Source organism: Microcebus murinus, unplaced genomic scaffold (genome assembly GCF_040939455.1).
Source record: "Microcebus murinus isolate Inina unplaced genomic scaffold, M.murinus_Inina_mat1.0 scaf060_hap2_Mmur4.0, whole genome shotgun sequence".
NCBI classification, from domain to species: domain Eukaryota; kingdom Metazoa; phylum Chordata; class Mammalia; order Primates; family Cheirogaleidae; genus Microcebus; species Microcebus murinus.
The window spans coordinates 15,130-38,612 of record NW_027439006.1 but is presented as its reverse complement, the minus strand read 5'-3'; the positions used below and the strand labels follow the sequence as shown (position 1 = coordinate 38,612).

At 63.8% G+C, this 23,483-nt stretch overlaps 6 non-coding genes across 6 annotated transcripts; all 6 read right to left on the bottom strand.

Moving 5' to 3' along the window:
• Window positions 1-1,851: 1,851 nt before the first annotated feature.
• On the bottom strand, window positions 1,852-1,970 carry LOC142869154 (5S ribosomal RNA). The gene has a single exon (XR_012917910.1). It is a non-coding gene; the product is annotated as a 5S ribosomal RNA (ribosomal RNA).
• A 3,524-nt stretch (window positions 1,971-5,494) lies between these two features.
• Window positions 5,495-5,613, bottom strand: LOC142869153 (5S ribosomal RNA). The gene has a single exon (XR_012917909.1). It is a non-coding gene; the product is annotated as a 5S ribosomal RNA (ribosomal RNA).
• A 3,524-nt stretch (window positions 5,614-9,137) lies between these two features.
• LOC142869152 (5S ribosomal RNA) lies at window positions 9,138-9,256 on the bottom strand. The gene has a single exon (XR_012917908.1). It is a non-coding gene; the product is annotated as a 5S ribosomal RNA (ribosomal RNA).
• A 3,536-nt stretch (window positions 9,257-12,792) lies between these two features.
• LOC142869151 (5S ribosomal RNA) lies at window positions 12,793-12,911 on the bottom strand. Its single transcript, XR_012917907.1, has one exon. It is a non-coding gene; the product is annotated as a 5S ribosomal RNA (ribosomal RNA).
• Window positions 12,912-16,430: 3,519 nt separating this feature from the next.
• Window positions 16,431-16,549, bottom strand: LOC142869150 (5S ribosomal RNA). The gene has a single exon (XR_012917906.1). It is a non-coding gene; the product is annotated as a 5S ribosomal RNA (ribosomal RNA).
• Window positions 16,550-20,072: 3,523 nt separating this feature from the next.
• Window positions 20,073-20,191, bottom strand: LOC142869149 (5S ribosomal RNA). Its single transcript, XR_012917905.1, has one exon. It is a non-coding gene; the product is annotated as a 5S ribosomal RNA (ribosomal RNA).
• Between the last annotated feature and the right edge of the window lie 3,292 nt (window positions 20,192-23,483).

Below are 23,483 nucleotides of genomic sequence, written 5' to 3'. Positions count from 1 at the left end.
CCGGGAAGACGACTGCAGGCCACGGCCCTTCCCACCTCCTCCTCCTCCTCCTCCTGCTCCTCCACCCCCACCGACCTCCCACCCCCCACCCCCGACATGGCGCAGGGCTCAGAGACACCTCAGACACTTGCTACCCAAAGTGCAAAGGGCATCAGTTGCTCCTCCAAACCCCCCCCCCTGCCCAGCAGACCGCGTCGTCCAGCCAGCCCCCGGGCCTCCCTGGGGTGCCCAGCACAAAAGTGCAGACAACCACCGGACCCTCAATCTCAGTTTTCGGATGTTTTTGCCACTCTAAGGACCCGCAGGCCAGCTGGGCCTTCTGGCAGGACAGAGAGCCCCGGAATCCGACGTGGAGAGCTGGGTGTACGTCCCCACGAGGAGGCGGTCCCCACCTCCGCGGCTCTCCCCTTGCGGGGGGGGGTGAAAGCAGCCACGGGGCCTCGGAGAAGACACCAGGCTGGGCGCCCGCCCCACAGTGGGGGCACGTCCCCCGCAGGCCACTTAGCGACGGCCGCCGGCCGGCGGACGGTTGGGTGGCGCGAGACGCTGCGGCCGCCCTGCTACCGGGTTCCTGGGAGGGCGTCCTGGAACCAGCGTCCACACCAAGCCCTTGGAAGGCCCAGGCGACGGAGGAGCCCCGTCAGGCAGGGGCCGAGGACGGTGACGGCCCGGGCGGGGAGGAGCGTGTCAGGCAGGGGCAGAGGACGGTGACAGGTGACAGGCCGGGCGGGAAGGAGTCAGTCAGGCAGGGGCCGAGGAGGAGACGGGCTGGGTAAGGGTTAGGGTTAGAGTCAGGGCACAAGTCACAATCGCAAAGACCTGGAAGCGACCCGAGTGCCCATCGACCCACGAGTGCGTAAATGAAATGTGGCGCGTGGACACCACGGAGTGCTATTCAGCTAGGAGGAGCAGCGGTGAGAGGGCACCTCTCGTGGTTCTCCTGGCCAGAGCTGGAACCCGTTCCAGTAAGCCAGGTAGCCCAAGAATGGACACACGAGCACCACGTGCTCGCGCTCACCAGCAAATGGGTACGAACCGATGGACACCTAAGTGGACACAGAGGAATCACCTTCATCGGGTGGGTGTCGGGCGGGTGGGGGGAGGGGATGGGCATACACCTCCATTAGGAATGGGGTGGGTGCGCACCGACTGGGGGATGGGCGCACTTGAGGCTCTGACCCGAGGGGGGAGGCAGGGAGAGGGCAACGTACCCGACCCTAACATTGGTACCCCCACAATACGCTGGAACGACATCAGAGGTAAATGAATAAGAACACAGGGGGGAGGGGGGCACGGGCAACACATGTCACCTTAATACTTGGACTCCCATCATCTGCTTGAAAAGAGAGAGAAAAGAAAATGCAATCATAGAGATAAGAGACACTTTTTAAAAATAATGAATCCGAAGAGAAAAGTAAAAGGAGGCCTGTGGAGCAGGTCTGGGTGCGACTCCGGATCCCCCAACATCAGGTGCCACCACCAAAGATTCCTACGTGTAGCCCATAGAACCCCAAAAGCAACGGGACGAGTTCTGGTCACATACTCCCTCCAAATGACATCCTGGCCTTCTTCTGGAACTCCCTCCCCTCTCAGACTCTCAAGGTTTCCTCCAGCGTGTCGGTTCCCACAGAGCAGACCTTTGGTCTGAGACCTGACAGTCCAGAAGCCACGCATGCTGCCGCGTGACGGCGGTGTTGCGGCTTGGGACAAGAGGAGGCCCCACGGTGCGGGCTGGGGCGCCAGGCACCGCGGCGGGCGCTGAGGGTGGGGGTGACCCCCACCCCGGGCCGCCGCCTCGCTCCCAGAGAGGGGACAGAACAAGAGGCAAAACAAAAAAAAAAAAAAAGAAGAAGCCTACGGCACCCGGTATTCCCAGGCGGTCTCCCATCCAAGTACTAACCAGGCCCGACCCTGCTTAGCTTCCGAGACCAGACGAGGTCGGGCGCGTTCAGGGTGGTGTGGCCCTAGACGGCGGAGGGCGCCCCTGCCCCGCTCAAGAAGCCGAGCCTCTCTGCGCTTCCCCGCCGCCTCCTCCCGCCCCAGGCCCCGCACCGGCGCTGACCCGCGCCGGGCCGGGCCTGTTGAGTTCACCGGCCGGGTCCGGCGGGCTCCGAGGGACGGGGGTGACAGGCGGGGCGGGGCGGGCAGGGAGCGGTGGGCCGGGGTGGGGGGCTGTCTCTCTATACACACACACACACACACACACACACTCACACTCACACAAGATGCGCCTCCACGGCTGGACTCGCCAAGGTGGAGACCTTCCAGCCCCCTTCCTCTCCTCGCCTGGCCTCCTTCACCTACCCGCCCCCCACCCCCAGCTCGTGGCCGCCCCCGCCGCCGCCGCCGCCGCCGCCGCCGCCGCCGATTGCGCACGCGCGGATCGCCCGCCCTTTGACCCCAGGCAGGGGCCGCCCTCCCCGACAACCCCTTTCAGCTGGGCCCCCCACCCTGTGGGTGGGCTGCCGCCTATTCCCCCGGGCCCCGGGCTGGGGCACAGCGCATGGGGGAGGGGAGCGAGTGTATGGGGCGTCTCTCTCTCTCTCTAGGGATGTGTCCCATGGGTGGGGTGGCGTGGTTTGTGGGGCGCTGAAGAAATCAGTCCCCTCCATCTCCTACCTCTGGAAAACGCCCAAGCCCTTGGAGAACTGCCGGCAACGCGACCGGGGGGGCCGGGACCCTCCTCTGCGTCCTCCTGTGGCCCAGTCCAAGGGGCCGGGGCCTGGGCCTGGCCGGGGCTGCATTGGACCCCGACCACCCTGGCGTGTGGACTCGCTAAAAATCGGCCATTAGATATTGGATTCCAGCTTCATTGAGGTCATTTCACTAATGAGTGCACCGGAAAGAGTTTCCTAATCCATCTGTGAGGGTGGCAACTGAAAGAGAATTTTAAAGCTGACAGAATAGGCGAGGAAAGGCATAGGAGATTTCCACACCCAGTAAGGAAGCCTTTCCCGAAATGGAAGAAAGAAACGAGCAAACAGAAACACCGGTAGCCCGCCAGGATCAGAGTCTGCCCCCGAGAGAAAGTACCCTGACCAGGTTCACCCGTGGGTGGGTGGCGAGCTAGCGGCATTCAGAAGAGCGAGGCCCGCAGTCTGTGCAGAAGACACCTGCACTCGGGTGTGTGTGTGGCGGCACGATTCACAAGCAGCTCCAGATGTTAAGCCAAGGAGAAGCCAGGGAGTTCCCAACGCCCCAGGTGTCCTCAGCCCACGACTGGCTGCTGGGGGAATGCGAAGCCCGGCTCCTTGTCTCAGAGCGGGACAACCAGGAGGTGTGACGTACACCCCGGGGTTCCCAGGAGGATCAGGCTGAAGCTGGGACTTGGCCTGAAAGTGTCCCCTCGCATGGCCACCCCCTTCCCCTTCCTGCTCCTCTACTCCTGGTGCCCCTCCATCCAGGGGCCAGACCTTAAAGAGTCACCCGCAAGAGAATCCTGGTCCCAAAGGAGCCTTCTGGGGGACCCGTGCTGAGAGAGGTTGTGGGCATGGCCCGCTGGGGCTCTGCCCGACCCAGGGCTGAGAGATGCAACCTCCCAGCTCTGGGTCCCTGCAGGGGAAGCGTTGGCAAGCACAGGGCCAGTCCTCCAAAGGCCCAGGTGCAGGGAGCCCAGGCCAAGCAGCCTGTGGAAGAAGCCACCCCGGGAAGACGACTGCAGGCCACGGCCCTTCCCACCTCCTCCTCCTCCTCCTCCTGCTCCTCCACCCCCACCGACCTCCCACCCCCCACCCCCGACATGGCGCAGGGCTCAGAGACACCTCAGACACTTGCTACCCAAAGTGCAAAGGGCATCAGTTGCTCCTCCAAACCCCCCCCCCTGCCCAGCAGACCGCGTCGTCCAGCCAGCCCCCGGGCCTCCCTGGGGTGCCCAGCACAAAAGTGCAGACAACCACCGGACCCTCAATCTCAGTTTTCGGATGTTTTTGCCACTCTAAGGACCCGCAGGCCAGCTGGGCCTTCTGGCAGGACAGAGAGCCCCGGAATCCGACGTGGAGAGCTGGGTGTACGTCCCCACGAGGAGGCGGTCCCCACCTCCGCGGCTCTCCCCTTGCGGGGGGGGGTGAAAGCAGCCACGGGGCCTCGGAGAAGACACCAGGCTGGGCGCCCGCCCCACAGTGGGGGCACGTCCCCCGCAGGCCACTTAGCGACGGCCGCCGGCCGGCGGACGGTTGGGTGGCGCGAGACGCTGCGGCCGCCCTGCTACCGGGTTCCTGGGAGGGCGTCCTGGAACCAGCGTCCACACCAAGCCCTTGGAAGGCCCAGGCGACGGAGGAGCCCCGTCAGGCAGGGGCCGAGGACGGTGACGGCCCGGGCGGGGAGGAGCGTGTCAGGCAGGGGCAGAGGACGGTGACAGGTGACAGGCCGGGCGGGAAGGAGTCAGTCAGGCAGGGGCCGAGGAGGAGACGGGCTGGGTAAGGGTTAGGGTTAGAGTCAGGGCACAAGTCACAATCGCAAAGACCTGGAAGCGACCCGAGTGCCCATCGACCCACGAGTGCGTAAATGAAATGTGGCGCGTGGACACCACGGAGTGCTATTCAGCTAGGAGGAGCAGCGGTGAGAGGGCACCTCTCGTGGTTCTCCTGGCCAGAGCTGGAACCCGTTCCAGTAAGCCAGGTAGCCCAAGAATGGACACACGAGCACCACGTGCTCGCGCTCACCAGCAAATGGGTACGAACCGATGGACACCTAAGTGGACACAGAGGAATCACCTTCATCGGGTGGGTGTCGGGCGGGTGGGGGGAGGGGATGGGCATACACCTCCATTAGGAATGGGGTGGGTGCGCACCGACTGGGGCATGGGCGCACTTGAGGCTCTGACCCGAGGGGGGAGGCTGGGAGAGGGCAACGTACCCGACCTTAACATTGGTACCCCCACAATACGCTGGAACGACATCAGAGGTAAATGAATAAGAACACAGGGGGGAGGGGGGCACGGGCAACACATGTCACCTTAATACTTGGACTCCCATCATCTGCTTGAAAAGAGAGAGAAAAGAAAATGCAATCATAGAGATAAGAGACACTTTTTAAAAATAATGAATCCGAAGAGAAAAGTAAAAGGAGGCCTGTGGAGCAGGTCTGGGTGCGACTCCGGATCCCCCAACATCAGGTGCCACCACCAAAGATTCCTACGTGTAGCCCATAGAACCCCAAAAGCAACGGGACGAGTTCTGGTCACATACTCCCTCCAAATGACATCCTGGCCTTCTTCTGGAACTCCCTCCCCTCTCAGACTCTCAAGGTTTCCTCCAGCGTGTCGGTTCCCACAGAGCAGACCTTTGGTCTGAGACCTGACAGTCCAGAAGCCACGCATGCTGCCGCGTGACGGCGGTGTCGCGGCTTGGGACAAGAGGAGGCCCCACGGTGCGGGCTGGGGCGCCAGGCACCGCGGCGGGCGCTGAGGGTGGGGGTGACCCCCACCCCGGGCCGCCGCCTCGCTCCCAGAGAGGGGACAGAACAAGAGGCAAAACAAAAAAAAAAAAAAAGAAGAAGCCTACGGCACCCGGTATTCCCAGGCGGTCTCCCATCCAAGTACTAACCAGGCCCGACCCTGCTTAGCTTCCGAGACCAGACGAGGTCGGGCGCGTTCAGGGTGGTGTGGCCCTAGACGGCGGAGGGCGCCCCTGCCCCGCTCAAGAAGCCGAGCCTCTCTGCGCTTCCCCGCCGCCTCCTCCCGCCCCAGGCCCCGCACCGGCGCTGACCCGCGCCGGGCCGGGCCTGTTGAGTTCACCGGCCGGGTCCGGCGGGCTCCGAGGGACGGGGGTGACAGGCGGGGCGGGGCGGGCAGGGAGCGGTGGGCCGGGGTGGGGGGCTGTCTCTCTATACACACACACACACACACACACACACTCACACTCACACAAGATGCGCCTCCACGGCTGGACTCGCCAAGGTGGAGACCTTCCAGCCCCCTTCCTCTCCTCGCCTGGCCTCCTTCACCTACCCGCCCCCCACCCCCAGCTCGTGGCCGCCCCCGCCGCCGCCGCCGCCGCCGCCGCCGCCGCCGATTGCGCACGCGCGGATCGCCCGCCCTTTGACCCCAGGCAGGGGCCGCCCTCCCCGACAACCCCTTTCAGCTGGGCCCCCCACCCTGTGGGTGGGCTGCCGCCTATTCCCCCGGGCCCCGGGCTGGGGCACAGCGCATGGGGGAGGGGAGCGAGTGTATGGGGCGTCTCTCTCTCTCTCTAGGGATGTGTCCCATGGGTGGGGTGGCGTGGTTTGTGGGGCGCTGAAGAAATCAGTCCCCTCCATCTCCTACCTCTGGAAAACGCCCAAGCCCTTGGAGAACTGCCGGCAACGCGACCGGGGGGGCCGGGACCCTCCTCTGTGTCCTCCTGTGGCCCAGTCCAAGGGGCCGGGGCCTGGGCCTGGCCGGGGCTGCATTGGACCCCGACCACCCTGGCGTGTGGACTCGCTAAAAATCGGCCATTAGATATTGGATTCCAGCTTCATTGAGGTCATTTCACTAATGAGTGCACCGGAAAGAGTTTCCTAATCCATCTGTGAGGGTGGCAACTGAAAGAGAATTTTAAAGCTGACAGAATAGGCGAGGAAAGGCATAGGAGATTTCCACACCCAGTAAGGAAGCCTTTCCCGAAATGGAAGAAAGAAACGAGCAAACAGAAACACCGGTAGCCCGCCAGGATCAGAGTCTGCCCCCGAGAGAAAGTACCCTGACCAGGTTCACCCGTGGGTGGGTGGCGAGCTAGCGGCATTCAGAAGAGCGAGGCCCGCAGTCTGTGCAGAAGACACCTGCACTCGGGTGTGTGTGTGGCGGCACGATTCACAAGCAGCTCCAGATGTTAAGCCAAGGAGAAGCCAGGGAGTTCCCAACGCCCCAGGTGTCCTCAGCCCACGACTGGCTGCTGGGGGAATGCGAAGCCCGGCTCCTTGTCTCAGAGCGGGACAACCAGGAGGTGTGACGTACACCCCGGGGTTCCCAGGAGGATCAGGCTGAAGCTGGGACTTGGCCTGAAAGTGTCCCCTCGCATGGCCACCCCCTTCCCCTTCCTGCTCCTCTACTCCTGGTGCCCCTCCATCCAGGGGCCAGACCTTAAAGAGTCACCCGCAAGAGAATCCTGGTCCCAAAGGAGCCTTCTGGGGGACCCGTGCTGAGAGAGGTTGTGGGCATGGCCCGCTGGGGCTCTGCCCGACCCAGGGCTGAGAGATGCAACCTCCCAGCTCTGGGTCCCTGCAGGGGAAGCGTTGGCAAGCACAGGGCCAGTCCTCCAAAGGCCCAGGTGCAGGGAGCCCAGGCCAAGCAGCCTGTGGAAGAAGCCACCCCGGGAAGACGACTGCAGGCCACGGCCCTTCCCACCTCCTCCTCCTCCTCCTCCTGCTCCTCCACCCCCACCGACCTCCCACCCCCCACCCCCGACATGGCGCAGGGCTCAGAGACACCTCAGACACTTGCTACCCAAAGTGCAAAGGGCATCAGTTGCTCCTCCAAACCCCCCCCCCTGCCCAGCAGACCGCGTCGTCCAGCCAGCCCCCGGGCCTCCCTGGGGTGCCCAGCACAAAAGTGCAGACAACCACCGGACCCTCAATCTCAGTTTTCGGATGTTTTTGCCACTCTAAGGACCCGCAGGCCAGCTGGGCCTTCTGGCAGGACAGAGAGCCCCGGAATCCGACGTGGAGAGCTGGGTGTACGTCCCCACGAGGAGGCGGTCCCCACCTCCGCGGCTCTCCCCTTGCGGGGGGGGGTGAAAGCAGCCACGGGGCCTCGGAGAAGACACCAGGCTGGGCGCCCGCCCCACAGTGGGGGCACGTCCCCCGCAGGCCACTTAGCGACGGCCGCCGGCCGGCGGACGGTTGGGTGGCGCGAGACGCTGCGGCCGCCCTGCTACCGGGTTCCTGGGAGGGCGTCCTGGAACCAGCGTCCACACCAAGCCCTTGGAAGGCCCAGGCGACGGAGGAGCCCCGTCAGGCAGGGGCCGAGGACGGTGACGGCCCGGGCGGGGAGGAGCGTGTCAGGCAGGGGCAGAGGACGGTGACAGGTGACAGGCCGGGCGGGAAGGAGTCAGTCAGGCAGGGGCCGAGGAGGAGACGGGCTGGGTAAGGGTTAGGGTTAGAGTCAGGGCACAAGTCACAATCGCAAAGACCTGGAAGCGACCCGAGTGCCCATCGACCCACGAGTGCGTAAATGAAATGTGGCGCGTGGACACCACGGAGTGCTATTCAGCTAGGAGGAGCAGCGGTGAGAGGGCACCTCTCGTGGTTCTCCTGGCCAGAGCTGGAACCCGTTCCAGTAAGCCAGGTAGCCCAAGAATGGACACACGAGCACCACGTGCTCGCGCTCACCAGCAAATGGGTACGAACCGATGGACACCTAAGTGGACACAGAGGAATCACCTTCATCGGGTGGGTGTCGGGCGGGTGGGGGGAGGGGATGGGCATACACCTCCATTAGGAATGGGGTGGGTGCGCACCGACTGGGGCATGGGCGCACTTGAGGCTCTGACCCGAGGGGGGAGGCTGGGAGAGGGCAACGTACCCGACCTTAACATTGGTACCCCCACAATACGCTGGAACGACATCAGAGGTAAATGAATAAGAACACAGGGGGGAGGGGGGCACGGGCAACACATGTCACCTTAATACTTGGACTCCCATCATCTGCTTGAAAAGAGAGAGAAAAGAAAATGCAATCATAGAGATAAGAGACACTTTTTAAAAATAATGAATCCGAAGAGAAAAGTAAAAGGAGGCCTGTGGAGCAGGTCTGGGTGCGACTCCGGATCCCCCAACATCAGGTGCCACCACCAAAGATTCCTACGTGTAGCCCATAGAACCCCAAAAGCAACGGGACGAGTTCTGGTCACATACTCCCTCCAAATGACATCCTGGCCTTCTTCTGGAACTCCCTCCCCTCTCAGACTCTCAAGGTTTCCTCCAGCGTGTCGGTTCCCACAGAGCAGACCTTTGGTCTGAGACCTGACAGTCCAGAAGCCACGCATGCTGCCGCGTGACGGCGGTGTCGCGGCTTGGGACAAGAGGAGGCCCCACGGTGCGGGCTGGGGCGCCAGGCACCGCGGCGGGCGCTGAGGGTGGGGGTGACCCCCACCCCGGGCCGCCGCCTCGCTCCCAGAGAGGGGACAGAACAAGAGGCAAAACAAAAAAAAAAAAAAAGAAGAAGCCTACGGCACCCGGTATTCCCAGGCGGTCTCCCATCCAAGTACTAACCAGGCCCGACCCTGCTTAGCTTCCGAGACCAGACGAGGTCGGGCGCGTTCAGGGTGGTGTGGCCCTAGACGGCGGAGGGCGCCCCTGCCCCGCTCAAGAAGCCGAGCCTCTCTGCGCTTCCCCGCCGCCTCCTCCCGCCCCAGGCCCCGCACCGGCGCTGACCCGCGCCGGGCCGGGCCTGTTGAGTTCACCGGCCGGGTCCGGCGGGCTCCGAGGGACGGGGGTGACAGGCGGGGCGGGGCGGGCAGGGAGCGGTGGGCCGGGGTGGGGGGCTGTCTCTCTATACACACACACACACACACACACACACTCACACTCACACAAGATGCGCCTCCACGGCTGGACTCGCCAAGGTGGAGACCTTCCAGCCCCCTTCCTCTCCTCGCCTGGCCTCCTTCACCTACCCGCCCCCCACCCCCAGCTCGTGGCCGCCCCCGCCGCCGCCGCCGCCGCCGCCGCCGCCGCCGCCGCCGCCGCCGATTGCGCACGCGCGGATCGCCCGCCCTTTGACCCCAGGCAGGGGCCGCCCTCCCCGACAACCCCTTTCAGCTGGGCCCCCCACCCTGTGGGTGGGCTGCCGCCTATTCCCCCGGGCCCCGGGCTGGGGCACAGCGCATGGGGGAGGGGAGCGAGTGTATGGGGCGTCTCTCTCTCTCTCTAGGGATGTGTCCCATGGGTGGGGTGGCGTGGTTTGTGGGGCGCTGAAGAAATCAGTCCCCTCCATCTCCTACCTCTGGAAAACGCCCAAGCCCTTGGAGAACTGCCGGCAACGCGACCGGGGGGGCCGGGACCCTCCTCTGTGTCCTCCTGTGGCCCAGTCCAAGGGGCCGGGGCCTGGGCCTGGCCGGGGCTGCATTGGACCCCGACCACCCTGGCGTGTGGACTCGCTAAAAATCGGCCATTAGATATTGGATTCCAGCTTCATTGAGGTCATTTCACTAATGAGTGCACCGGAAAGAGTTTCCTAATCCATCTGTGAGGGTGGCAACTGAAAGAGAATTTTAAAGCTGACAGAATAGGCGAGGAAAGGCATAGGAGATTTCCACACCCAGTAAGGAAGCCTTTCCCGAAATGGAAGAAAGAAACGAGCAAACAGAAACACCGGTAGCCCGCCAGGATCAGAGTCTGCCCCCGAGAGAAAGTACCCTGACCAGGTTCACCCGTGGGTGGGTGGCGAGCTAGCGGCATTCAGAAGAGCGAGGCCCGCAGTCTGTGCAGAAGACACCTGCACTCGGGTGTGTGTGTGGCGGCACGATTCACAAGCAGCTCCAGATGTTAAGCCAAGGAGAAGCCAGGGAGTTCCCAACGCCCCAGGTGTCCTCAGCCCACGACTGGCTGCTGGGGGAATGCGAAGCCCGGCTCCTTGTCTCAGAGCGGGACAACCAGGAGGTGTGACGTACACCCCGGGGTTCCCAGGAGGATCAGGCTGAAGCTGGGACTTGGCCTGAAAGTGTCCCCTCGCATGGCCACCCCCTTCCCCTTCCTGCTCCTCTACTCCTGGTGCCCCTCCATCCAGGGGCCAGACCTTAAAGAGTCACCCGCAAGAGAATCCTGGTCCCAAAGGAGCCTTCTGGGGGACCCGTGCTGAGAGAGGTTGTGGGCATGGCCCGCTGGGGCTCTGCCCGACCCAGGGCTGAGAGATGCAACCTCCCAGCTCTGGGTCCCTGCAGGGGAAGCGTTGGCAAGCACAGGGCCAGTCCTCCAAAGGCCCAGGTGCAGGGAGCCCAGGCCAAGCAGCCTGTGGAAGAAGCCACCCCGGGAAGACGACTGCAGGCCACGGCCCTTCCCACCTCCTCCTCCTCCTCCTCCTGCTCCTCCACCCCCACCGACCTCCCACCCCCCACCCCCGACATGGCGCAGGGCTCAGAGACACCTCAGACACTTGCTACCCAAAGTGCAAAGGGCATCAGTTGCTCCTCCAAACCCCCCCCCCTGCCCAGCAGACCGCGTCGTCCAGCCAGCCCCCGGGCCTCCCTGGGGTGCCCAGCACAAAAGTGCAGACAACCACCGGACCCTCAATCTCAGTTTTCGGATGTTTTTGCCACTCTAAGGACCCGCAGGCCAGCTGGGCCTTCTGGCAGGACAGAGAGCCCCGGAATCCGACGTGGAGAGCTGGGTGTACGTCCCCACGAGGAGGCGGTCCCCACCTCCGCGGCTCTCCCCTTGCGGGGGGGGGTGAAAGCAGCCACGGGGCCTCGGAGAAGACACCAGGCTGGGCGCCCGCCCCACAGTGGGGGCACGTCCCCCGCAGGCCACTTAGCGACGGCCGCCGGCCGGCGGACGGTTGGGTGGCGCGAGACGCTGCGGCCGCCCTGCTACCGGGTTCCTGGGAGGGCGTCCTGGAACCAGCGTCCACACCAAGCCCTTGGAAGGCCCAGGCGACGGAGGAGCCCCGTCAGGCAGGGGCCGAGGACGGTGACGGCCCGGGCGGGGAGGAGCGTGTCAGGCAGGGGCAGAGGACGGTGACAGGTGACAGGCCGGGCGGGAAGGAGTCAGTCAGGCAGGGGCCGAGGAGGAGACGGGCTGGGTAAGGGTTAGGGTTAGAGTCAGGGCACAAGTCACAATCGCAAAGACCTGGAAGCGACCCGAGTGCCCATCGACCCACGAGTGCGTAAATGAAATGTGGCGCGTGGACACCACGGAGTGCTATTCAGCTAGGAGGAGCAGCGGTGAGAGGGCACCTCTCGTGGTTCTCCTGGCCAGAGCTGGAACCCGTTCCAGTAAGCCAGGTAGCCCAAGAATGGACACACGAGCACCACGTGCTCGCGCTCACCAGCAAATGGGTACGAACCGATGGACACCTAAGTGGACACAGAGGAATCACCTTCATCGGGTGGGTGTCGGGCGGGTGGGGGGAGGGGATGGGCATACACCTCCATTAGGAATGGGGTGGGTGCGCACCGACTGGGGCATGGGCGCACTTGAGGCTCTGACCCGAGGGGGGAGGCTGGGAGAGGGCAACGTACCCGACCTTAACATTGGTACCCCCACAATACGCTGGAACGACATCAGAGGTAAATGAATAAGAACACAGGGGGGAGGGGGGCACGGGCAACACATGTCACCTTAATACTTGGACTCCCATCATCTGCTTGAAAAGAGAGAGAAAAGAAAATGCAATCATAGAGATAAGAGACACTTTTTAAAAATAATGAATCCGAAGAGAAAAGTAAAAGGAGGCCTGTGGAGCAGGTCTGGGTGCGACTCCGGATCCCCCAACATCAGGTGCCACCACCAAAGATTCCTACGTGTAGCCCATAGAACCCCAAAAGCAACGGGACGAGTTCTGGTCACATACTCCCTCCAAATGACATCCTGGCCTTCTTCTGGAACTCCCTCCCCTCTCAGACTCTCAAGGTTTCCTCCAGCGTGTCGGTTCCCACAGAGCAGACCTTTGGTCTGAGACCTGACAGTCCAGAAGCCACGCATGCTGCCGCGTGACGGCGGTGTCGCGGCTTGGGACAAGAGGAGGCCCCACGGTGCGGGCTGGGGCGCCAGGCACCGCGGCGGGCGCTGAGGGTGGGGGTGACCCCCACCCCGGGCCGCCGCCTCGCTCCCAGAGAGGGGACAGAACAAGAGGCAAAACAAAAAAAAAAAAAAAGAAGAAGCCTACGGCACCCGGTATTCCCAGGCGGTCTCCCATCCAAGTACTAACCAGGCCCGACCCTGCTTAGCTTCCGAGACCAGACGAGGTCGGGCGCGTTCAGGGTGGTGTGGCCCTAGACGGCGGAGGGCGCCCCTGCCCCGCTCAAGAAGCCGAGCCTCTCTGCGCTTCCCCGCCGCCTCCTCCCGCCCCAGGCCCCGCACCGGCGCTGACCCGCGCCGGGCCGGGCCTGTTGAGTTCACCGGCCGGGTCCGGCGGGCTCCGAGGGACGGGGGTGACAGGCGGGGCGGGGCGGGCAGGGAGCGGTGGGCCGGGGTGGGGGGCTGTCTCTCTATACACACACACACACACACACACACACTCACACTCACACAAGATGCGCCTCCACGGCTGGACTCGCCAAGGTGGAGACCTTCCAGCCCCCTTCCTCTCCTCGCCTGGCCTCCTTCACCTACCCGCCCCCCACCCCCAGCTCGTGGCCGCCCCCGCCGCCGCCGCCGCCGCCGCCGCCGATTGCGCACGCGCGGATCGCCCGCCCTTTGACCCCAGGCAGGGGCCGCCCTCCCCGACAACCCCTTTCAGCTGGGCCCCCCACCCTGTGGGTGGGCTGCCGCCTATTCCCCCGGGCCCCGGGCTGGGGCACAGCGCATGGGGGAGGGGAGCGAGTGTATGGGGCGTCTCTCTCTCTCTCTAGGGATGTGTCCCATGGGTGGGGTGGCGTGGTTTGTGGGGCGCTGAAGAAATCAGTCCCCTCCATCTCCTACCTCTGGAAAACGCCCAAGCCCTTGGAGAACTGCCGGCAACGCGACCGGGGGGGCCGGGACCCTCCTCTGTGTCCTCCTGTGGCCCAGTCCAAGGGGCCGGGGCCTGGGCCTGGCCGGGGCTGCATTGGACCCCGACCACCCTGGCGTGTGGACTCGCTAAAAATCGGCCATTAGATATTGGATTCCAGCTTCATTGAGGTCATTTCACTAATGAGTGCACCGGAAAGAGTTTCCTAATCCATCTGTGAGGGTGGCAACTGAAAGAGAATTTTAAAGCTGACAGAATAGGCGAGGAAAGGCATAGGAGATTTCCACACCCAGTAAGGAAGCCTTTCCCGAAATGGAAGAAAGAAACGAGCAAACAGAAACACCGGTAGCCCGCCAGGATCAGAGTCTGCCCCCGAGAGAAAGTACCCTGACCAGGTTCACCCGTGGGTGGGTGGCGAGCTAGCGGCATTCAGAAGAGCGAGGCCCGCAGTCTGTGCAGAAGACACCTGCACTCGGGTGTGTGTGTGGCGGCACGATTCACAAGCAGCTCCAGATGTTAAGCCAAGGAGAAGCCAGGGAGTTCCCAACGCCCCAGGTGTCCTCAGCCCACGACTGGCTGCTGGGGGAATGCGAAGCCCGGCTCCTTGTCTCAGAGCGGGACAACCAGGAGGTGTGACGTACACCCCGGGGTTCCCAGGAGGATCAGGCTGAAGCTGGGACTTGGCCTGAAAGTGTCCCCTCGCATGGCCACCCCCTTCCCCTTCCTGCTCCTCTACTCCTGGTGCCCCTCCATCCAGGGGCCAGACCTTAAAGAGTCACCCGCAAGAGAATCCTGGTCCCAAAGGAGCCTTCTGGGGGACCCGTGCTGAGAGAGGTTGTGGGCATGGCCCGCTGGGGCTCTGCCCGACCCAGGGCTGAGAGATGCAACCTCCCAGCTCTGGGTCCCTGCAGGGGAAGCGTTGGCAAGCACAGGGCCAGTCCTCCAAAGGCCCAGGTGCAGGGAGCCCAGGCCAAGCAGCCTGTGGAAGAAGCCACCCCGGGAAGACGACTGCAGGCCACGGCCCTTCCCACCTCCTCCTCCTCCTCCTCCTGCTCCTCCACCCCCACCGACCTCCCACCCCCCACCCCCGACATGGCGCAGGGCTCAGAGACACCTCAGACACTTGCTACCCAAAGTGCAAAGGGCATCAGTTGCTCCTCCAAACCCCCCCCCCTGCCCAGCAGACCGCGTCGTCCAGCCAGCCCCCGGGCCTCCCTGGGGTGCCCAGCACAAAAGTGCAGACAACCACCGGACCCTCAATCTCAGTTTTCGGATGTTTTTGCCACTCTAAGGACCCGCAGGCCAGCTGGGCCTTCTGGCAGGACAGAGAGCCCCGGAATCCGACGTGGAGAGCTGGGTGTACGTCCCCACGAGGAGGCGGTCCCCACCTCCGCGGCTCTCCCCTTGCGGGGGGGGGTGAAAGCAGCCACGGGGCCTCGGAGAAGACACCAGGCTGGGCGCCCGCCCCACAGTGGGGGCACGTCCCCCGCAGGCCACTTAGCGACGGCCGCCGGCCGGCGGACGGTTGGGTGGCGCGAGACGCTGCGGCCGCCCTGCTACCGGGTTCCTGGGAGGGCGTCCTGGAACCAGCGTCCACACCAAGCCCTTGGAAGGCCCAGGCGACGGAGGAGCCCCGTCAGGCAGGGGCCGAGGACGGTGACGGCCCGGGCGGGGAGGAGCGTGTCAGGCAGGGGCAGAGGACGGTGACAGGTGACAGGCCGGGCGGGAAGGAGTCAGTCAGGCAGGGGCCGAGGAGGAGACGGGCTGGGTAAGGGTTAGGGTTAGAGTCAGGGCACAAGTCACAATCGCAAAGACCTGGAAGCGACCCGAGTGCCCATCGACCCACGAGTGCGTAAATGAAATGTGGCGCGTGGACACCACGGAGTGCTATTCAGCTAGGAGGAGCAGCGGTGAGAGGGCACCTCTCGTGGTTCTCCTGGCCAGAGCTGGAACCCGTTCCAGTAAGCCAGGTAGCCCAAGAATGGACACACGAGCACCACGTGCTCGCGCTCACCCAGCAAATGGGTACGAACCGATGGACACCTAAGTGGACACAGAGGAATCACCTTCATCGGGTGGGTGTCGGGCGGGTGGGGGGAGGGGATGGGCATACACCTCCATTAGGAATGGGGTGGGTGCGCACCGACTGGGGCATGGGCGCACTTGAGGCTCTGACCCGAGGGGGGAGGCTGGGAGAGGGCAACGTACCCGACCTTAACATTGGTACCCCCACAATACGCTGGAACGACATCAGAGGTAAATGAATAAGAACACAGGGGGGAGGGGGGCACGGGCAACACATGTCACCTTAATACTTGGACTCCCATCATCTGCTTGAAAAGAGAGAGAAAAGAAAATGCAATCATAGAGATAAGAGACACTTTTTAAAAATAATGAATCCGAAGAGAAAAGTAAAAGGAGGCCTGTGGAGCAGGTCTGGGTGCGACTCCGGATCCCCCAACATCAGGTGCCACCACCAAAGATTCCTACGTGTAGCCCATAGAACCCCAAAAGCAACGGGACGAGTTCTGGTCACATACTCCCTCCAAATGACATCCTGGCCTTCTTCTGGAACTCCCTCCCCTCTCAGACTCTCAAGGTTTCCTCCAGCGTGTCGGTTCCCACAGAGCAGACCTTTGGTCTGAGACCTGACAGTCCAGAAGCCACGCATGCTGCCGCGTGACGGCGGTGTCGCGGCTTGGGACAAGAGGAGGCCCCACGGTGCGGGCTGGGGCGCCAGGCACCGCGGCGGGCGCTGAGGGTGGGGGTGACCCCCACCCCGGGCCGCCGCCTCGCTCCCAGAGAGGGGACAGAACAAGAGGCAAAACAAAAAAAAAAAAAAAGAAGAAGCCTACGGCACCCGGTATTCCCAGGCGGTCTCCCATCCAAGTACTAACCAGGCCCGACCCTGCTTAGCTTCCGAGACCAGACGAGGTCGGGCGCGTTCAGGGTGGTGTGGCCCTAGACGGCGGAGGGCGCCCCTGCCCCGCTCAAGAAGCCGAGCCTCTCTGCGCTTCCCCGCCGCCTCCTCCCGCCCCAGGCCCCGCACCGGCGCTGACCCGCGCCGGGCCGGGCCTGTTGAGTTCACCGGCCGGGTCCGGCGGGCTCCGAGGGACGGGGGTGACAGGCGGGGCGGGGCGGGCAGGGAGCGGTGGGCCGGGGTGGGGGGCTGTCTCTCTATACACACACACACACACACACACACACTCACACTCACACAAGATGCGCCTCCACGGCTGGACTCGCCAAGGTGGAGACCTTCCAGCCCCCTTCCTCTCCTCGCCTGGCCTCCTTCACCTACCCGCCCCCCACCCCCAGCTCGTGGCCGCCCCCGCCGCCGCCGCCGCCGCCGCCGCCGCCGCCGATTGCGCACGCGCGGATCGCCCGCCCTTTGACCCCAGGCAGGGGCCGCCCTCCCCGACAACCCCTTTCAGCTGGGCCCCCCACCCTGTGGGTGGGCTGCCGCCTATTCCCCCGGGCCCCGGGCTGGGGCACAGCGCATGGGGGAGGGGAGCGAGTGTATGGGGCGTCTCTCTCTCTCTCTAGGGATGTGTCCCATGGGTGGGGTGGCGTGGTTTGTGGGGCGCTGAAGAAATCAGTCCCCTCCATCTCCTACCTCTGGAAAACGCCCAAGCCCTTGGAGAACTGCCGGCAACGCGACCGGGGGGGCCGGGACCCTCCTCTGCGTCCTCCTGTGGCCCAGTCCAAGGGGCCGGGGCCTGGGCCTGGCCGGGGCTGCATTGGACCCCGACCACCCTGGCGTGTGGACTCGCTAAAAATCGGCCATTAGATATTGGATTCCAGTTTCATTGAGGTCATTTCACTAATGAGTGCACCGGAAAGAGTTTCCTAATCCATCTGTGAGGGTGGCAACTGAAAGAGAATTTTAAAGCTGACAGAATAGGCGAGGAAAGGCATAGGAGATTTCCACACCCAGTAAGGAAGCCTTTCCCGAAATGGAAGAAAGAAACGAGCAAACAGAAACACCGGTAGCCCGCCAGGATCAGAGTCTGCCCCCGAGAGAAAGTACCCTGACCAGGTTCACCCGTGGGTGGGTGGCGAGCTAGCGGCATTCAGAAGAGCGAGGCCCGCAGTCTGTGCAGAAGACACCTGCACTCGGGTGTGTGTGTGGCGGCACGATTCACAAGCAGCTCCAGATGTTAAGCCAAGGAGAAGCCAGGGAGTTCCCAACGCCCCAGGTGTCCTCAGCCCACGACTGGCTGCTGGGGGAATGCGAAGCCCGGCTCCTTGTCTCAGAGCGGGACAACCAGGAGGTGTGACGTACACCCCGGGGTTCCCAGGAGGATCAGGCTGAAGCTGGGACTTGGCCTGAAAGTGTCCCCTCGCATGGCCACCCCCTTCCCCTTCCTGCTCCTCTACTCCTGGTGCCCCTCCATCCAGGGGCCAGACCTTAAAGAGTCACCCGCAAGAGAATCCTGGTCCCAAAGGAGCCTTCTGGGGGACCCGTGCTGAGAGAGGTTGTGGGCATGGCCCGCTGGGGCTCTGCCCGACCCAGGGCTGAGAGATGCAACCTCCCAGCTCTGGGTCCCTGCAGGGGAAGCGTTGGCAAGCACAGGGCCAGTCCTCCAAAGGCCCAGGTGCAGGGAGCCCAGGCCAAGCAGCCTGTGGAAGAAGCCACCCCGGGAAGACGACTGCAGGCCACGGCCCTTCCCACCTCCTCCTCCTCCTCCTCCTGCTCCTCCACCCCCACCGACCTCCCACCCCCCACCCCCGACATGGCGCAGGGCTCAGAGACACCTCAGACACTTGCTACCCAAAGTGCAAAGGGCATCAGTTGCTCCTCCAAACCCCCCCCCCTGCCCAGCAGACCGCGTCGTCCAGCCAGCCCCCGGGCCTCCCTGGGGTGCCCAGCACAAAAGTGCAGACAACCACCGGACCCTCAATCTCAGTTTTCGGATGTTTTTGCCACTCTAAGGACCCGCAGGCCAGCTGGGCCTTCTGGCAGGACAGAGAGCCCCGGAATCCGACGTGGAGAGCTGGGTGTACGTCCCCACGAGGAGGCGGTCCCCACCTCCGCGGCTCTCCCCTTGCGGGGGTGGTGAAAGCAGCCACGGGGCCTCGGAGAAGACACCAGGCTGGGCGCCCGCCCCACAGTGGGGGCACGTCCCCCGCAGGCCACTTAGCGACGGCCGCCGGCCGGCGGACGGTTGGGTGGCGCGAGACGCTGCGGCCGCCCTGCTACCGGGTTCCTGGGAGGGCGTCCTGGAACCAGCGTCCACACCAAGCCCTTGGAAGGCCCAGGCGACGGAGGAGCCCCGTCAGGCAGGGGCCGAGGACGGTGACGGCCCGGGCGGGGAGGAGCGTGTCAGGCAGGGGCAGAGGACGGTGACAGGTGACAGGCCGGGCGGGAAGGAGTCAGTCAGGCAGGGGCCGAGGAGGAGACGGGCTGGGTAAGGGTTAGGGTTAGAGTCAGGGCACAAGTCACAATCGCAAAGACCTGGAAGCGACCCGAGTGCCCATCGACCCACGAGTGCGTAAATGAAATGTGGCGCGTGGACACCACGGAGTGCTATTCAGCTAGGAGGAGCAGCGGTGAGAGGGCACCTCTCGTGGTTCTCCTGGCCAGAGCTGGAACCCGTTCCAGTAAGCCAGGTAGCCCAAGAATGGACACACGAGCACCACGTGCTCGCGCTCACCAGCAAATGGGTACGAACCGATGGACACCTAAGTGGACACAGAGGAATCACCTTCATCGGGTGGGTGTCGGGCGGGTGGGGGGAGGGGATGGGCATACACCTCCATTAGGAATGGGGTGGGTGCGCACCGACTGGGGCATGGGCGCACTTGAGGCTCTGACCCGAGGGGGGAGGCTGGGAGAGGGCAACGTACCCGACCTTAACATTGGTACCCCCACAATACGCTGGAACGACATCAGAGGTAAATGAATAAGAACACAGGGGGGAGGGGGGCACGGGCAACACATGTCACCTTAATACTTGGACTCCCATCATCTGCTTGAAAAGAGAGAGAAAAGAAAATGCAATCATAGAGATAAGAGACACTTTTTAAAAATAATGAATCCGAAGAGAAAAGTAAAAGGAGGCCTGTGGAGCAGGTCTGGGTGCGACTCCGGATCCCCCAACATCAGGTGCCACCACCAAAGATTCCTACGTGTAGCCCATAGAACCCCAAAAGCAACGGGACGAGTTCTGGTCACATACTCCCTCCAAATGACATCCTGGCCTTCTTCTGGAACTCCCTCCCCTCTCAGACTCTCAAGGTTTCCTCCAGCGTGTCGGTTCCCACAGAGCAGACCTTTGGTCTGAGACCTGACAGTCCAGAAGCCACGCATGCTGCCGCGTGACGGCGGTGTCGCGGCTTGGGACAAGAGGAGGCCCCACGGTGCGGGCTGGGGCGCCAGGCACCGCGGCGGGCGCTGAGGGTGGGGGTGACCCCCACCCCGGGCCGCCGCCTCGCTCCCAGAGAGGGGACAGAACAAGAGGCAAAACAAAAAAAAAAAAAAAGAAGAAGCCTACGGCACCCGGTATTCCCAGGCGGTCTCCCATCCAAGTACTAACCAGGCCCGACCCTGCTTAGCTTCCGAGACCAGACGAGGTCGGGCGCGTTCAGGGTGGTGTGGCCCTAGACGGCGGAGGGCGCCCCTGCCCCGCTCAAGAAGCCGAGCCTCTCTGCGCTTCCCCGCCGCCTCCTCCCGCCCCAGGCCCCGCACCGGCGCTGACCCGCGCCGGGCCGGGCCTGTTGAGTTCACCGGCCGGGTCCGGCGGGCTCCGAGGGACGGGGGTGACAGGCGGGGCGGGGCGGGCAGGGAGCGGTGGGCCGGGGTGGGGGGCTGTCTCTCTATACACACACACACACACACACACACACTCACACTCACACAAGATGCGCCTCCACGGCTGGACTCGCCAAGGTGGAGACCTTCCAGCCCCCTTCCTCTCCTCGCCTGGCCTCCTTCACCTACCCGCCCCCCACCCCCAGCTCGTGGCCGCCCCCGCCGCCGCCGCCGCCGCCGCCGCCGCCGCCGCCGCCGCCGCCGCCGATTGCGCACGCGCGGATCGCCCGCCCTTTGACCCCAGGCAGGGGCCGCCCTCCCCGACAACCCCTTTCAGCTGGGCCCCCCACCCTGTGGGTGGGCTGCCGCCTATTCCCCCGGGCCCCGGGCTGGGGCACAGCGCATGGGGGAGGGGAGCGAGTGTATGGGGCGTCTCTCTCTCTCTCTAGGGATGTGTCCCATGGGTGGGGTGGCGTGGTTTGTGGGGCGCTGAAGAAATCAGTCCCCTCCATCTCCTACCTCTGGAAAACGCCCAAGCCCTTGGAGAACTGCCGGCAACGCGACCGGGGGGGCCGGGACCCTCCTCTGTGTCCTCCTGTGGCCCAGTCCAAGGGGCCGGGGCCTGGGCCTGGCCGGGGCTGCATTGGACCCCGACCACCCTGGCGTGTGGACTCGCTAAAAATCGGCCATTAGATATTGGATTCCAGCTTCATTGAGGTCATTTCACTAATGAGTGCACCGGAAAGAGTTTCCTAATCCATCTGTGAGGGTGGCAACTGAAAGAGAATTTTAAAGCTGACAGAATAGGCGAGGAAAGGCATAGGAGATTTCCACACCCAGTAAGGAAGCCTTTCCCGAAATGGAAGAAAGAAACGAGCAAACAGAAACACCGGTAGCCCGCCAGGATCAGAGTCTGCCCCCGAGAGAAAGTACCCTGACCAGGTTCACCCGTGGGTGGGTGGCGAGCTAGCGGCATTCAGAAGAGCGAGGCCCGCAGTCTGTGCAGAAGACACCTGCACTCGGGTGTGTGTGTGGCGGCACGATTCACAAGCAGCTCCAGATGTTAAGCCAAGGAGAAGCCAGGGAGTTCCCAACGCCCCAGGTGTCCTCAGCCCACGACTGGCTGCTGGGGGAATGCGAAGCCCGGCTCCTTGTCTCAGAGCGGGACAACCAGGAGGTGTGACGTACACCCCGGGGTTCCCAGGAGGATCAGGCTGAAGCTGGGACTTGGCCTGAAAGTGTCCCCTCGCATGGCCACCCCCTTCCCCTTCCTGCTCCTCTACTCCTGGTGCCCCTCCATCCAGGGGCCAGACCTTAAAGAGTCACCCGCAAGAGAATCCTGGTCCCAAAGGAGCCTTCTGGGGGACCCGTGCTGAGAGAGGTTGTGGGCATGGCCCGCTGGGGCTCTGCCCGACCCAGGGCTGAGAGATGCAACCTCCCAGCTCTGGGTCCCTGCAGGGGAAGCGTTGGCAAGCACAGGGCCAGTCCTCCAAAGGCCCAGGTGCAGGGAGCCCAGGCCAAGCAGCCTGTGGAAGAAGCCACCCCGGGAAGACGACTGCAGGCCACGGCCCTTCCCACCTCCTCCTCCTCCTCCTCCTGCTCCTCCACCCCCACCGACCTCCCACCCCCCACCCCCGACATGGCGCAGGGCTCAGAGACACCTCAGACACTTGCTACCCAAAGTGCAAAGGGCATCAGTTGCTCCTCCAAACCCCCCCCCCTGCCCAGCAGACCGCGTCGTCCAGCCAGCCCCCGGGCCTCCCTGGGGTGCCCAGCACAAAAGTGCAGACAACCACCGGACCCTCAATCTCAGTTTTCGGATGTTTTTGCCACTCTAAGGACCCGCAGGCCAGCTGGGCCTTCTGGCAGGACAGAGAGCCCCGGAATCCGACGTGGAGAGCTGGGTGTACGTCCCCACGAGGAGGCGGTCCCCACCTCCGCGGCTCTCCCCTTGCGGGGGTGGTGAAAGCAGCCACGGGGCCTCGGAGAAGACACCAGGCTGGGCGCCCGCCCCACAGTGGGGGCACGTCCCCCGCAGGCCACTTAGCGACGGCCGCCGGCCGGCGGACGGTTGGGTGGCGCGAGACGCTGCGGCCGCCCTGCTACCGGGTTCCTGGGAGGGCGTCCTGGAACCAGCGTCCACACCAAGCCCTTGGAAGGCCCAGGCGACGGAGGAGCCCCGTCAGGCAGGGGCCGAGGACGGTGACGGCCCGGGCGGGGAGGAGCGTGTCAGGCAGGGGCAGAGGACGGTGACAGGTGACAGGCCGGGCGGGAAGGAGTCAGTCAGGCAGGGGCCGAGGAGGAGACGGGCTGGGTAAGGGTTAGGGTTAGAGTCAGGGCACAAGTCACAATCGCAAAGACCTGGAAGCGACCCGAGTGCCCATCGACCCACGAGTGCGTAAATGAAATGTGGCGCGTGGACACCACGGAGTGCTATTCAGCTAGGAGGAGCAGCGGTGAGAGGGCACCTCTCGTGGTTCTCCTGGCCAGAGCTGGAACCCGTTCCAGTAAGCCAGGTAGCCCAAGAATGGACACACGAGCACCACGTGCTCGCGCTCACCAGCAAATGGGTACGAACCGATGGACACCTAAGTGGACACAGAGGAATCACCTTCATCGGGTGGGTGTCGGGCGGGTGGGGGGAGGGGATGGGCATACACCTCCATTAGGAATGGGGTGGGTGCGCACCGACTGGGGCATGGGCGCACTTGAGGCTCTGACCCGAGGGGGGAGGCTGGGAGAGGGCAACGTACCCGACCTTAACATTGGTACCCCCACAATACGCTGGAACGACATCAGAGGTAAATGAATAAGAACACAGGGGGGAGGGGGGCACGGGCAACACATGTCACCTTAATACTTGGACTCCCATCATCTGCTTGAAAAGAGAGAGAAAAGAAAATGCAATCATAGAGATAAGAGACACTTTTTAAAAATAATGAATCCGAAGAGAAAAGTAAAAGGAGGCCTGTGGAGCAGGTCTGGGTGCGACTCCGGATCCCCCAACATCAGGTGCCACCACCAAAGATTCCTACGTGTAGCCCATAGAACCCCAAAAGCAACGGGACGAGTTCTGGTCACATACTCCCTCCAAATGACATCCTGGCCTTCTTCTGGAACTCCCTCCCCTCTCAGACTCTCAAGGTT